This window comes from Prosopis cineraria, unplaced genomic scaffold (assembly GCF_029017545.1).
Source record: "Prosopis cineraria cultivar Desert tree isolate PC_DT_omini unplaced genomic scaffold, ASM2901754v1 PC7, whole genome shotgun sequence".
NCBI lineage: Eukaryota > Viridiplantae > Streptophyta > Magnoliopsida > Fabales > Fabaceae > Prosopis > Prosopis cineraria.
Window position 1 is genome coordinate 20,107,488 of NW_026555338.1, and position 16,719 is coordinate 20,124,206.

Consider the following 16,719-nt stretch of genomic DNA (forward strand, 5'->3'; position numbering starts at 1 on the left):
CATCTTACTAATTGGAGAAGCCATTGTCTTAACAACACAGGAAAAGCTATCTTTATTAATTATGTCCTTTTGGCTATCCTTAGCTACACCATGCAAACCATACTACTTCTTAACAATGTTTTGGCTAAATTGGAAAAAGCTTTAGAAACTTTCTTTGGGACACTCCTAATGATCACAAAAACCTATTTTCTTTCTTGGGATCATGTTGCCAAGGAGAAAACTAATGGGGCCTTAGGATTAAAAATCTTGAGTCTCAAAATATTGCTTATATCATGGAATTTTGTTGGGGTTTTATCACTTAGCTAAATCGCCTATGGGTTAGGATCCTTCAAAACGAATATAAATGTCTTACCCTATTATTCCCATAGTCTACAAACCTAGATCCTCCTCTTACACTTGGAATAGTATAAGCAAATTTTGGGACAAATTCATGAAGCATGTAGTTTGGAAAGTTGGTAAAAGAGACCAAATTTCTTTCTGTTGGTACAATAAATGGTCCCCCCTTCCAGAACCTCTTAGAAGATACACTTTCCCTAGTGCTAAATCTATCCTTAATGCAATAGTTTTGGATCTCCACAATCCCTTAGGAGGATTGAATTTTAACCAACTAAATTGCCGCCTTCACCCTGAGGTGATAAGGCATATTGTGCTTGTGCAACTATCAAACCCCCATGGTGATGAAGATGTTTTTGTTTGGAGACCTTCCTCTAATGAAAATTTCTCTATTAAATTTGCTTATAAGGCTTTAGTTTCTCAAAAGGACCAAACCATTACTGACATTTGGTCGATAATTTGAAAGTGACCTACTTATAAAAAAATTAAATACTTTCTTTGAAAGGCTATGTGAGACATACTTTGATTCAATTATATAAATTTTGAAGGATGTGCCTATCTCCAATGTACCTGTTTTTTAGGTGTAACTCACTTGAGTCTTCAATTCACACTCTTTTAGATTGCAAAGAAGCTCACAATATTTGTCTCAAACTTGTTAAACCTTTTAAACTTAATACTTTCTTCTCTCTTTCCATGTAGGATTGGATGACTTGGAATGTAAAAATTGAGGCCAGCAACCTAAACGTAAGAAGAATTTCTTAGCAGAGGCTTTTTGCTAAAGTCTACTTGAACATTTGGAAGGCATGATACAAAAAGATTTATTCAAAAGAAATCAACCAGAGCATCAACATTGCTTTTACTAGCACTCAGCAAGTTATCAATGACATAAGGCTCCAATCAAAAGACAATATCCTTAGCTATAATGGTAAAAGATCTGAAGTTCAATGGAGACCTCCAAAAGCAGGTTGCTAGATCCATCTTGACATTGACAGGTTTGTTAGATCTAATGGAGTTACATCCTATGGTGGCATCATAAGGGATAACAAAGGCAATTGGATTAAGAGATTTTCTAGATTTCTTAGCTACCAACCTAGCATTGTGGTTGAACTCTTAGGCATCTTAGAAGGACTTCAGCTTTGTTGGAACACGAGATTTGCTAAAATCAATATACCTTCCAATTTTATGGAAGCTCTTTCACTTATTCAACATAATATCTCTGATAATCATCATTTTTTAGATAATATCAAGAGAGTTAGACATTTTTTCATGAAAGACTAGATTTTTACCTTTGATTATATGTTCAAGAAAGTGAATATATGTGCTAACATACTTGCTCATTAAGCCTCTCAAGATAATTTAGATATTGTTATTTTTAATCATCCGCCTTTAAGTTGCAGACCTCTCATGAAATATGACATAACCTAATTTCTGTTCTACTCAACATGGATTTTATGTGGTCTTGTATTAAAAAACATTTGAGGGTGTAAGCATGTGCTGCGTCTAAAATATTTATCTTCTCCATGAATATGCAAAATCTGATATAAATGAGAAGTCCATACAATTGTTGTTATCAATCTTGGGTATTATCCAAAAAATTTACCTTTGTGGTATGCTAGTGATCATATGCCAAACCAAACTATTTACCAAATAACTGGAGACTTCTAAAGATCAATTATTTTTAGTCTTTAACTCACAAAACCAAGGTCTGATAGCTTACGAAGGCATACAGGAAAGCATACTAGCAAAAATATGAGATGAAGACTTCAGTTTGGAAAAAAAAAATTCAAATTTTGTTTGGATAAGTATTTTGGATTTAATTATTTTTAAAACTGTTTTAATATTTTGTTTTAAAAATAAAAAATGGAAACATTTTAAAATTATTTTTATTTTATTTTTCTTGTTTTTAAAACATACTACATTTAATTATTGGAAATTCTTGTTAGCATGACTATTTTCTATCATAAATTATTACTATTAACCATTTATAACTTCTACTATCAGACTATTTTTTAATTTTAAAATTATTTTTAAATTAACATACTCAAATGGATTTTCATTTTGTTTTATTTAAAAAATAATATTATTAAAACTGTATTACAAAACAGTTTTTAAAAAATGAACAAAGACTAAACAGGTCCTAAAATAATTTATTTTGGGCTTAAACCAAGTGAAGACAAACATAAAGTGACAAATTACACGTTTTATTCTCAAAGAATGCAAGATGACATACATTTTATATTTTATTCAACAAAAACACAAAATGACTCATTGAATCAAACAAAAACACCCGCGCAATCTATCTAACGTTTTATTTCTGATCATAGTGCTGTTTAGTGTAAAGCCAAAGGTAAGTTTTTATGTCACACATCATTTGGCAAAGAATAGGGGTGGAGTCAAAATTTAAGAATAAGAAGGGCCAAGATTAAAAAATATATATACTACAAAGTTTTCATAAATTTTAGAAGGGTTGAAAGTTTGTAATACCTATATAATATAAAGAAAATTTTAAAAAAATTGGGAGGGCCACAGTCTTTGCTGGTCCTCCCCTCCCTCTGCTACTAGCAAAGAAGTAAACCCTTGTATATATGTTAGTTGCTCATATTGGCAAAGGATCCACAAAGAGTTGTGTAATGTACTCCTTCATGGTTCCTACGGAATGAGTGTAATTATCAGCATCCTTGTACATCACATCCATGAAACGAGCAAGATTCAGAACTATCATAAGAAAAGGCATAGGTACCTGAGTTGGTCTCAGACATTCCTCATTGATATCCTTCCATGCACTCTTAATCATCTTCCTCAATTCATCTATGGCTTCTTGTCTTGACATTCCATGCTCCTTCATCTAGCATTCCACAAATGAGGCAATGTGCCCTCTTTTCTTCTCAAACTGGACAATCACAGAGAGTTTTAAGAGAAAGTTAAATAACAAGGAAAGAAACATTGGGCATGTTTAATTACCTGTTTCAGAATTGTTTTTTTGTTCTGAAAAGAAAAAACTATTTGAAAATGTGTAACTGTTATCTTCTTTTAAAAAAAAATAAAAGTTATGAAGAACGAAAAACCATAACATCTTTTAGATATCTTTTAGATTTTTTTTAAAATTTTTTTGTTCTGCTAAACTAGAGAAAATACACAAAATATCATGCTTTCATTATTGACAATTATGTTAATAAAATTAATTATTCTTTCACCCTTTATTTTACTAAGTTAGATATGTTTTTCAAAATAATGATTCAAATTTTTTTTTCTTTTGTTTGGGTTTCTAAAACTTGTTCTGAAAAACTATTCTACAAGTATGTTTTAATTTAAAACATAAAAACAGAAAAGAGAACCAAATAAACCCATTTTTAAAAAAATATAACTTTTAGTCCATGAACTTATTTCCATTATCAATTCAACCTCTGAATTTTTACTTGGAATAGCTCAATCCATATACTTTCTTAACTTGAAAGAATTAAATCCTTATAGTTTTATGATTTAGTAAAAACTCGATCCCTATAATTTCTCAACTCAATAGTCAAACTACAAGGGTTAATGAGTTGTACTGGACTAAGTCAAATTTCAAAGGTTAAATTAATAATTGAGCTAAAGTTTAAGAAATAAAAATTATATTATCCCTTTTAATATGTAGATCAGTTATATATATACACACCTCGCTGGAGACGATGTCATCCATTACCGTGCAAATAATAGAAGCAGCTTTGATAAGTTTTGGTTGTGTTTGTGCCCATTTTAGGATGTCCTCAGTTGCAATGTCTCCCATATAAATGAAAGATGTCATTGATTGCATTGAAATACAAAATGTTATTGTTGATATGTTCAAGTACACTTCTATTGTTGGTATGTAGTTTCTATATAACCATTTCGCTTCTGCCATGTAAGCTTGCACTATCCTTTTAATCTGTATATAAAACAGTACTTGATGGAAAAGAAATAAGTATATGTCTAGTTTATTCTCAAGAATCTTTTGAAACACTAAAAATGGATAAAATAATTAGCAATGGACAGAAATTATAAGCTCCAATTCATTCGGACAAGATCATACTTCTTTTATGGTATAATCAACCCTGTATGGTCTTCCTTCTTTCCCCATGTCCTTTTCATCTATTTCTTCAAACATATTCAACAGTTCCTTATAGAGTAGCTTCATGTATTCCGGGAGTTCATCCAAGCAACTAATATCCCACTGTGCAGGCATTAAATTAAATAGCTTAACTTTAAACACTGAGAAAAACCAGATGAACGAAATCAAAGAAGAGGGAGAGGGAGAAAGAAAGAAACCTATCCTAAGTTTAAAATTCAACAAACATAATTGGAAACTAATAGCAAATTGAATGTGTTAAACCTCTGAATTGCTGCAGTGAAGAGTTCTAGTTCATCAATGGTTCCATAAACATCGTACGTATCATCAATGATGGAAAAGATGCTAGTTTCTTTGACCATAATGCTTCTAGCTTTAGAATATTGAGGCTCAAAAAAAGCCCCAAGAGCCCAAAAGAAGCATTCCACCACCCTGTTTCTTGCATATGGTAGATTTCTCTGCACGTCCAAACCATTCCACCACCTAACCCCAACATAAAAATGAAAGAATGCATCAATGATTTCATAGCTATGATGTTTGTATTTCTCCTTGTTAAGGACGTGGAAATTGAACGAGAAGCGTGCAACCTAAAATAGGGGAGAAAATAAATACAGGCCATACACAATGGGATGAGGAGGCATTTGAGTGGAATTGTAACTAAATCATAATTCAAAACTTCAAAACTTAAGTTTATGAGTGCATGCTTATTATTATTATTATTATTATTATTATTATTATTATTATTATTATTATTAAGCTCAATGTCAAGTCTACTTATGTTTAGATATTCTAAAAATTTTCTCAACAAGTGTGAAACTCTTATTGACCATATTGAGGTCCCCCATACTAAAGATGCTATAAACACCAAAGCCGTGCTGCTACAACTAGTGCTAGCCCTTTTTTTTTTTTTTTTCTGTTTGAAATGGTGTGACACAAACAAGTCTTTAGGTGAAACCAAGGCTAGTCTCAATTTTGGTTTCTTGACAACTGATGTCTTTATAGAAGTATCTAAGCTTTGGCTTAGATGGTATAAAGATGTCATTTGAAAGTCGTAATGGCATACCATTTGAACCCAAAGAATGAGATTGATCCTAGTTTCATCATCATCTAGGGACTTGTGTTTATCACACTACTTGAAACTCACATTCAGACAAGGCTAGCCCTTGTTGTAGTAGCAAGTACGGTTTAATGTTTGTGGTGTCTTCAGCATGAGGGATTTTGTGCAGTGAAAAATGTACTTAATACCTGTGGAGGAGTTATTTCAGATGTCAAGGGTAAGTATGGACTTGATTAGATATGAGAAGTCTGACATCGAATAGAATCGAGTTTAATATATATATATATATATATATAAGTAGAAGAACTCAAAAAAAAAAAAGTTGAGCTTTAAAATACTGAGTCAAGAACTTGGAAATATTGGCAATTTCTCTCTGATGCAATTTTTGGAGTACATTGAAATCTAATTTTGCCAAGATCAAAAGAACTTGGTTATAGGAAGGATGAAGGTGGTCGATTGAGATGTACTTCCATGCCTCTAGCCTTGGTATTTCCCTATATGGATATTGCTTTAAGACTTGGTTGATTCTTGCTGCAAGAAAAGGGTTTAATTCAATGGTGAGGGATTGAAGATGATTAGAGGTGAAAGCAAGCGCTTCTTCCAAAATGTCTTCTCCATGAATACTCAGATGAGAAGCTTCACGTAAACTTATCATTCCTTCAACATCTGAAATAAGTGTTTCACGGAAGTTTCCTTTCTCATCCTTCAACTTGTTGAACACATCTGGGGGTAATGTTTGTTTGAATCAGTTAACGGGAGCAAAAGAAAAGGAAAAACAACGACCATTTTTGTAAAAATAGCTTATAACACACACACACACACACACACACACACACACACACACACACACACACACACACACACAAAACTTTTAAAAACAAAATCAAAACAAAAAAAATTACCTTTCAAACTAAAAAAATAAAAATTCAACTTGGTAGACATCTCGGCATTATTTAGAGTTTGATGTAAAATTATTAATAACTTATGAACATAGCAACTTTCCAATAAAATAAAAAACAAAATTGAAATTGTCTACCTCAATTGACGAAGACCATCTAACTATTTTAATTAAGAATTGATTAAATAATCAATTTTGTGTCACCTGTGTTCCCACTTCCCACAAATTTTCTTGCGTGCGTGCTTATTAAGTTTCTATTTGAAATTTTCTATCATGTGTTGTTCACTAAAAAATGTTCACAGTTTTCTTTCTATGAGGAAATGGCTAAAAGAATAAATTGGTACTTAAACTATAAATCTAGGAATGTCTAGAATTTTAAACTTATTTTTTGTGCAATGTTCCCCTTCAACTTTTGAAAATGATGCAATCTAACCTTTATCATTAACAAAAGTTAATTTTAATTATTAGTTAACTAGAAAATGACAAAAAAAAGACATAAAAATTACAGAAATGACCAAAAAATTATAATAAATGACAAAAAAATTACAGCTAGGGACACAAAAATTATAAAAAATGACCAAGAAAATTTCTTTAGTCTTTTTTTTGGGTAATTTTTGACATCATTTTCTGTTATTTTCTAGTCTTAACGGTCAAAGTTAATTTTTATTAATAATAGTGGTTAGATTCCATTGTTTTCATAAATTGAAGGGAAACATTGCACCAAAAATAAATTTAGGGTCCTAGATGTTTCTTGACCTATAATTTAGGGCTAATTTACTCTTTTATCCTAAGAAAATTTGTGAGAAATACTCCTTAAATTTCATTGTGTGAGAAATAATGTCAGTAAACAAAACCCCATATTCTTGTAGTGCAGCATATGGGATGACATAATAAAAATATAAGTAAAAATAAGAATGAAGCATGTATATAGTATTGTATGTGTGTCAAAAGTGTGTGTGTCAAAGTCCTACATTGACTAAAAGAAGGAATCTCTTAATGTACATATACTAAGGAATGAAGTGGGCTAGTAAAATAAACTTGGAGGAGAAGTGGCCTCGCGCACATAAGACAGGCCAACTCAGGGCAATTGCAGTTGAAATCAGCCGATTCGCCCCCTTGTGCACGAGTTCAAGAGGCACTGGGTTCCTTTTACCTGGTTATTGTTCCAAAAATGATTAAATAAATAATTATTTTTAGCTTACTCGAAAAACCTCTGATTTTGCTGTTTTGAATTTGAACTTGAGGCTTTGACAGTTTTTGGACATTAAGCCTCTTCTGGAAACTGAATTTTATAGGTTAATGTTTTGTCTACCAAACGTCTCCAGATTGATGAACGCTAAACATTTTCGGATTAATCTACGTGCACGGTTTTGTTGTTTAAGGCGTGTGTAATTGAAGCATTAATCCATGAATGTTCGTTGTTTAATGTGTGTATAACCAAAGCATTAACCGGTAATTATAACCCAACGTTTATGTCTCCTTCCTCGGCCTATAAATAGACATGGGTGCGGACAGAACAGTGTGCCAGCGTTCTCTCCTCCCTCTGTCTTCTGTTCGTCTACTCGTCTGGGCTTATTTTTTAGTCCCTGTTATTTTGTTCCCTTGCTCTACCACAGGAAGTGCTTGTTTAATCCTAGGGAACTACCGGTCCGTCGTCTAGGTGTACCGAAATAGTTCTTAACAACAGTGTCCTTCCGAGCACGACTCAAGCAATTCAAAGTTTGCTGTTCACGTTGCATCTGGTGCCGTCAACAATCTTAAGAACTAATCAACCCAATGGTGACCAACAGTGTTGAGAATGTCACCTTCGAAGGTATGTCCAGTGGTTCGGCTGGAGGTCAGTACGTCCCTGCCGCTGTTGCCGTCCCCCTACCAAGGCCATTCCCAGACATATCGAAGATAGAAGTCTTTGATGGCCGGAACTTCAAACGCTGGCAGGAATGTATCTTCACTGTTCTTGACATGCATGGTGTGGCGGCTGCTCTTGCTCAATCCGAGCCTCCTGCTGATACTGATCAAGCCTAAAGAGTTGTATGGACTCATGCAAACAAGGTATGCCGAAACACTATCATTAGAACTTTATCTAATGATTTGTTTGATGTCTACTGTGTCTACAAGGAAGCTTGTAAGATATGGGAGTCCCTGGTGACAAAGTACATTGCTGAGGTTGCCGGCAAACAAAAGTTTGTTGTGGGCAACTACTACAAATAGGAGATGACCAAGAACAAGGATGTCAAGGAGCAAATCAATGAATATCATAAGTTGCTAGAGGAGCTTTGTGCTGAAAACATCAACCTTCTAGACGAGTTCGTTGCTGGGATACTGATCGAGAAGCTGCCAGAATCATGGTCTGACTACAAACAGCAGCTGAAACACAAACAGAAGCAGCTGTCCTTGATTGACTTGATTACTCACATCATCATCGAAGATACCAATCGCAAGGCAATACGTGCAGCTCGAATCAGAGAAATGACATCTAAAGCCAACCTGGTGGAGATAAAGCCTCACAACAAGAGGTATGATTCTAAAACTAAAGACAAGAAGAATAGAAAATCTAATTACAAACCCAATGCTTTCAACCCCTCTTTCAAAAACAAAGGAGACTATTTTGTCTATGGTAAGCCAGGACACTATGCAGCATAGTGTAGGAAGAGAGCAAACCGTGATAAGCCTCAGAAGCCAAATGTAAATTTGGTACAACGAGATGGTGACAGTGATGATAACATCATTGCTGCAGTAGTGTCACAAGCTCTCTTGATTTTTGATGTGAAGAAATAGGTAGTAGACTTCGGGCTACCAGGCACATATGTGCTAGCCAAGAGATGTTACTACCTATAATCCTGTAAAGGAAGGGGAAGACCATGTTTACCTTGCTAATTCCCGAACTGCTAAAGTTCAAGAAAAAGGAAAAGTGATCTTAAAGCTCACATTAGGAAAGACTCTGGCTCTGAACGATGTTCTGCATGTGCCTGAAGTTAGAGCTAACTTAGTGTCAGTTGCTCTTTTAGGGAAAGATGGGGTTAAAGTGTCATTTGAATCTGATAAGATTGTAATGACAAAAAATAATGTGTTTGTAGGCAAAGGGTATTGTAATCAGGGACTGTTTGTTTTGAATGTTGATGAAATGAACAAGATTGAATCTTCTGAGTATATGCCTATTTATATGGTTGATTCTTTTGATCTGTCGCATGCTAGACTAGGTCATGCTAGTAAAGGCTATATAAATAGGATGCGACAACTTGGACTACTTTCTGAAATTAAAAACAATGATTTTAAAAAATGTGAAGTTTGTGCATAAACTAAACAAAGTAAAAAACCTCATTTTTTTAGTCAAAGAGAATCTAAATTACTATCTTTAATTTATATAGATTTAGGTGACTTAAAATAAACCATGACTAGAGGTGGTAAAAAATATTATATCACTTTTATTAATGATTTTTCAAGATATACTAAAGTATACTTGTTAAGAAACAAAGATGAAACTTTTGAAAAATTTCTTTTATATAAAGCAGAGGTTGAGAATCAGTTAAACAAAAAGAATTAAAAGGGTTAGATTGGATAGAGGAGGAGAATATGTTTTGTCAAATGATTTTTGTGAAAAAGAAGGAATTATACATGAGATAATACCTCCTTATTCTCTTGAGTCTAATGGTGTTGCAGAAAGAAAAAATAAAACATTAAAAGAAATGATGAATACTTTGCTTGTGAGTTCTTCTACCCTTGATAACTTGTGGGGTGAAGCTATTTTATCTGCATGTTTTTTACAAAATAGGATACCTCATAAGAAAACAAAGAAAACACTTTATGAGTTATGGAAAGGATTTACCCCAAATTTAAAATATTTAAAAGTGTGGGGATGTCTTGCAAAAGTTTTATTACCTGATCCTAAAAAGAGAAAAATTGGTTCTAAAACTTCTGATTGTATGTTTATTGGGTATGCTGAACAAAGTGCAGCATATCGCTTTTTAGTTTTAAAAAGTGATATTTTAGACCAAAATACAATTGTAGAGACTAAGGATGCTGAATTTTTTGAACATATTTTTCTCTTAAAAATTAAGCATGTTTCTAAACCTGTTGAGAATTCAGAGTTTGAACAAAACTTAAATGAGGATTTGGTTTTAAGGAAAAGTAAAAGGCAAAGGAAAGAAACAAGTTTTGGAGATGATTTTTACACTTATCTAATACAAGATGAACCGTTAAATTTTTATGAAGCTATTTCTTCTCCTGGTGCCAAATTTTGGAAAGAAGCAATTGAAATGAAAATTGATTCTTTAAGGAAAAATAAAACTTGGGTGTTATCAGATTTTCCCTAAGGAGCTAAGGCTATTGGGTGTAAATGAATTTTTAAGAAAAAATATTTTTCAAATGGTTCAATTGATAAGTATAAAGCAAGGCTTGTAGCCAAGGGTTTTACTCAAAAAGAAAATATAGATTATTTTGACATATTTTCTCCTGTGACTAGAATCTCTTCTATAAGAGTTCTTATTGCTTTGGCTTCAATATACAAACTTTTTGTTCACTAAATGGATGTTAAAACCGCTTTTTTAAATGGTGATTTGGAAGAAGAAATTTACATGGTACAGCCTGAGGGATGTGTGATTCCTGGGCAAGAAAATAAAGTTTGTAAACTTGTAAAATCTTTGTATGGCTTAAAACAAGCGCCCAAGTAATGGCATGAAAAACTTAATCAAGTTTTGACAACTGGTGGATTTTCTACTATTGAAGTAGAAAGGTGTGTTTATACAAAGCTTATGAATAATGATTGTGTGATTATATACTTGTATGTGGATGATATGCTAATTTTTGGCTCTAGTATGTGTGTTGTTAATGAAACAAAAAATTTTCTTCAAATTTTGACATGAAAGATATGGGTGAAGCCAAGGTAATCTTGGGTGTAAAAATCATAAGGAATGAAAATGGAATCTTGCTTTTCCAAGAGTATTATGTTGAGAAAATTCTTAGAAAGTTTGGACATCTTGAAGATACTCCTCTGAGTACTCCTTATGATTCGAGTGTGCAATTAAAAAAACACAAGGGTGACCCAGTTGCTTAATCTAAGTATGCACATATTATTGGGAGTCTGTTACATTTGATGAACTTTACTAGGCCTGATATAGCTTATGCTCTAGGCAGATTGAGCAGATATACCCATTGTCCAGGCAGTAAACACTGAGAGGCTCTGGTGAGAGTCTTGAGATATTTAAGAGATACCATGAATTATGGTATATTGTATAGTGGATTTCTCGCTGTATTGGAAGGATATAGTGATGCTAACTGTATTTCAGATTCAAAAGAGACAAAATTCACTAGTGGTTATATATTCACTCTTGGTGGTGGTGCAATAACCTGGAAGTCTACAAAACAGACAATCAACACAAAATCCTTAAGGAATTCTGAGTTCATAGCCATAGAGCTGGCTGGGACTGAGGCTGAGTGGTTGAAAAACTTCTTAGTAAGTATTCCAATAGGTGAAAAGCCCACACCATCAGTGTCTTTACATTGTGATAGTCAATCTACAATAGCAACGGCTAAAAATAAGACCTTCAATGGCAAAAGTAGACATATTCGATTGAGACATAATATTATAAGGCAGCTGCTTAAAGACGGGGTCATCTCAATCGATTATGTGAGATCAGAGTTAAATTTGGCAATCCATTAACTAAACCCCTAGGGAAGAAATTTATTATTGAAATGTCGAGGGGAATGGGACTTAAGCCTGTTTGAAATTAATAGTGATGACAACCCAACCTTTGTGATTGGAGATCCCATGAAGAAGGTTCAATGGGTAAGAACAAGTCACTTGTTAGTTCTACTAGCACTGAATTTTGTCCCTTCCTATGGCTTGAGAAAGTGCTAGAATGCATTGAACGGAGGCTGAGCGAAAGCTCTTAATGTTTTCATAGTCCTTATGGATGGTGTATTCATTACAGATATACTTGATGAAGACACCTATACAAATGTGGAGTGGGGCCGCTCCTATGAGATCGTGGCGAAATCTTTAGAGCATTTGTTAAAACCAGGCATGTGCATGGCCGATAACGTGCAAAACCGTCGTTAATAGCAGAGACTGTAGGGGTATAATCCGATTAATAAGACCTCTAGCACGCGTTCAAGATTTGTTGGTTCAATAACGAAGTTACACCAACTTTTCTATGTTCTAAGTTTTATTAGTCTAGGTTTGGTTCAAGTCGACAAACACTAAATTCAAAGTGATTATCCTCCATGTGAATAACACAGACGAACATAGATCCTTTTGACACATGTGGGGGATTGTTGTATGTGTATCAAAAGTGTGTGTGTCAAAGTCCCATATTGACTAAAAGAAAGAATTTCCTAGTGTATATATACTAAGGACTGAAGTAGGCTAGTAAAATGGGCTTGGAGGAGAAGCGGCCTCGCGCACATGAGACAGGCCAACTTAGGGCAATCGTAGTTGAAATCAGCTGATTCACCCTCCCTGCGTACGAGTTCAAGAGGTACTGGGTTCCTTTTACCGGGTTATTTTTCCAAAAATGATTAAATAAATAATTATTTTTAGCTTACCCAAAAAATCTCTGATTTTGCTGTTTTGAATTTGAACTTGAGGCTTTGGCAGTTTCTGGACATTAAACCTCTTCTAGAATCTAAATTTTGTAGGTTAATGTTTTGTCTACCAAACATCTCCAGATTGATGAACGTTGAACGTTTTCAGATTAATGTACGTGTACGGTTTTGCTGTTTAAGGCGTGTGTAATTGAAGCATTAATCCATGAACGTTCATTGTTTAATGTGTGTATAACTGAAGCATTAATTAGTAATTATAACCCAACATTTGTGTCTCTTTCCTTAGCCTATAAATAGACATGGGTGCAGACAAAACAGTGTGCCAGCGTTCTCTCCTCCCTCTGTCTTCTGTTCGTCTACTCGTTTAGGCTTATTTTTTAGTCCCTGTTATTCTGTTCTCTTGCTCCGCCGCAGGAAGTGCTTGTTTAATCTTGGGAAACTGCCGGTCTGTCGTCCAGGTGTACTGGAATAGTTCTTAATGACAGTGTCCTTCCGGGCACGACTTAAGCAATTCGAAGTTCACTATTCGCGTCTGCATCTGGTGCCACCAACATATAGTAGCAAGCATACCAGGCGAAACAGGATATCCATGTTGGCTTAGTAACTTGAAGATTAGGGCTAGAGAATGGAGATCTTCAAGATGACTTATTTCATTATTTTCAACATTATCATTGTGAAGCTGCTTCAGCACTTGATCAAGTTCAGGTTCAAAATGATATGACAAACCAAAACATTGAATTGAATCAATCACTTCAGCTTTCTTCAATGGCTTCTCCATGGTAGAGACAAGCATCTTCCTCGCTTCTTCTTTCAATTTTTCAATATTTTTCTTCATTTCTTCATCAACTTCCTACATATATTGTTTTTAAAGAACTTGTCGTTATTACTATCAAGTTTTACGTACTATGTATAAATTGGCTAAGGATATTCAATAATAGATAACATTTGTATATATATATATATATATTGCATATATGATTCAAAAACATCAAAATTAATGAAGAAAAATTAGTAATAATTACTTGAAAAAATCTTGTTGGCATGATTTAAATAGAGCATAAGGAACCAAACCAAATGAAGAGACTTCATTAAGAACTGAATCACGTGCCAACTTGGGCTAAATTGATTGATTAGGTTTCGTTTGGTAATGTATTTTGTTCTCTTTTGGTTTGTATTCTGTTATAACTTGTACTTCAGGAACTATTTCTTTCTTTTTTTGGCTTGTAGGTTGTGCTGATAGGATTTTTTTTTTCCTGCAGCTTTATGAAATAGTGAGTGTGATATTTTTTTTCCTTCTAAGAATCAATAAATAACCTGTTTTCTGGCCAAAGTTGTTCATAACTTCAATTCTGAAATTCATAACTCTGGTTGGTTTAGTAAATAATTAAAGCGGTTTATGTATTTACAACTTTCTCTTATTATTTTTCTTTAATCAGCAAAGTGTAGCAAAACTATTTTTCCATCACAACTTTGGCACTAAAATTCACAAGTCTGATTCAATAAATGACTAAAGTAGCTTAAGTATTCACAACTTTCTCTCAACATTTTTATTTACTATTTTAAATTAAGAGGTAATTTTGTCATTTCGTCAAAAAAATTTAATGATAATTAGGTCTCTTAAAATTTAGAATGTATTATCATATTTCGTGAGACTGAATTGTCACTTCCTTATTTGGGAGGGATTTATTTGTCATTCTTCCTTAGTTTTATTTTATGTTATAAATTGTACTTTAGATACTATTGTTTTCTTTTCCTTGCTTGTAGGTTGTACTGATAAATTTTTTTTTTCTGTTTATGAATTAGTGCGTGTAATATTTTTTTTTGAAAATCAATAAATAACTTTTTTTCTAGTCAATAAAAACCCAATCCAATATTTGATCACATTCCTAAAATTAGCCAATAATGTCTCCCTAAAATAAGCACCAAATCCAAATCCATAAGGGAGGGACCTAAAAGACTTAAAAACAAAAGTGTAGGGACTTAAATCATTGGAAAAAAAAGTGTAGGAATCTATAACAAAACTCAAGTAAAGTGGAGGGATCTAAAATTATATTTTTCCAATCCATAAATATAATCAGCACATAATCTATAAATTTTTTTTCTTACAAGTGAAACGCATACACCTTGCATTAACATATACAGAAAATTAAAATATAGGATGAGAAACCAAAATATAAAGATAGCCTACGGGGAAAAAAATGTGTAAAAATTAAAGCAAAAAAGAAGGCCAGGCTATTGGCAATCAAAGACTGATATATATTTATATATGTAGTCAGAGAGAGGGAGGGAGGGAGGTTGAGAGGGGGTGAGGGAGATCACTCTCACAGAGAGAGAGAGAGAGAGAGAGAGAGACTCTTCTACCTTAATGTGTGTGTGTGTGTCTCATTGTGTGATAAGTAGAAATAAATACCAAATCGTCAGAAGCATATTGAAGGAAATGATCATTCCAAAGAGAAGGATGAAAATCTGCACATTGTCGACCAAAATTGGCTGAGGCATTAATATTTGGGTTTGAAGGAGGAACTAGAGATGAAGAAGCAATGATAGACATATTGGGGCTATCATGGGAAGGGCATTTGGAAAATCAATGGAGAGGGTTTTCCTTACACCATTGAAAGTCGGTGGAGATATTTATATGAAATGTTGAAGAATTTGTTTAATTATAAAACATAAAAACTCTAATAACCACATCATTGTTTCACACATGAATTATACAAAAAGTAGATGAGAATATTCAAGGGAAAATCACATCTAAAGACCTAGTAAGAAATTTATTCACAAACAAGAATTAATAATAAGTCTCATTCAAGAACAAATAAGTACATGTTCCCATTTGAGATGGAGAGTAGAGAGGAGACGCCATAGATTATAGAAAGGTAGTGAGTGAAGACGTGAGGTGGCCAAGTTGAAGGAAGAGGCCAGAGAAACGGATCGGTGAAAAATTGAAAACTTGAAAATGTGTGTTGTGATGCTTGGGGTATATTATGATCACCCACGTTTAGATTAATCCAAACTCTCGCTATGTAAGATTCATTACTACTAACGATGACTTTACAGGTATAATGAGATATCCTTTGATATATTTATTTAATGTACTTGCAACTTTATATCGTAGGACTCAAACTCCATACCCATGATAAGCTTGTTCATAAACTTCCTCAACATTGTTAAACCAAGTGCCCTCCATATTTTATATGTAATTATAAATAAATGATCATAACGATGAAGGCATAAATAATTATATATTTATTCTTAGTGCTCTTTTTCTTAGTGTTTAGAAGATAGAATAAAAAACAACTTATTTATATGAAAAATATTAATAATTTATTTCATCGTGTCCATACAAAATATAAATTTAAAAGATATGTTTTGCTTTTTTTTTTTTGGAGAATATCAATGGAGGACTGTTAAAATGATTTAATATCAAACAAGGATTTGGATGGATCGATACTTGTCAAAACTTGCAATTTCACTTGTTAAGTGTTAATATTTATTTGTTAAATGTTCTTCATTGATATTTTTCCTTTTTTCTTTCATATAGTATAACAGAAGTAACTTGTTTACTTTACAATTTGCAAGCAAGTGGATATTAACACTACATATATCAATTATTTTATTTTCATATAAATTATTTTAGAATATGCCACAAGGGAGGTTAATTATTAGTTTCTTGTCCCTTCGGGGTCATCCGATTACAAGTTTCTTGATTGTTTCCCACTTTAGGAAGGTGCATGTGCTTAAATTTGCGAGGGGCGAGAATAAGGCATAAATAATGAAGGATACGACAATTCTTGCCCACCCCAT

At 33.3% G+C, this 16,719-nt stretch overlaps 1 pseudogene; it reads right to left on the reverse strand.

Moving 5' to 3' along the window:
• Window positions 1-2,929: 2,929 nt before the first annotated feature.
• On the reverse strand, window positions 2,930-15,427 carry LOC129315235 ((-)-germacrene D synthase-like; annotated as a pseudogene).
• Window positions 15,428-16,719: the final 1,292 nt, after the last annotated feature.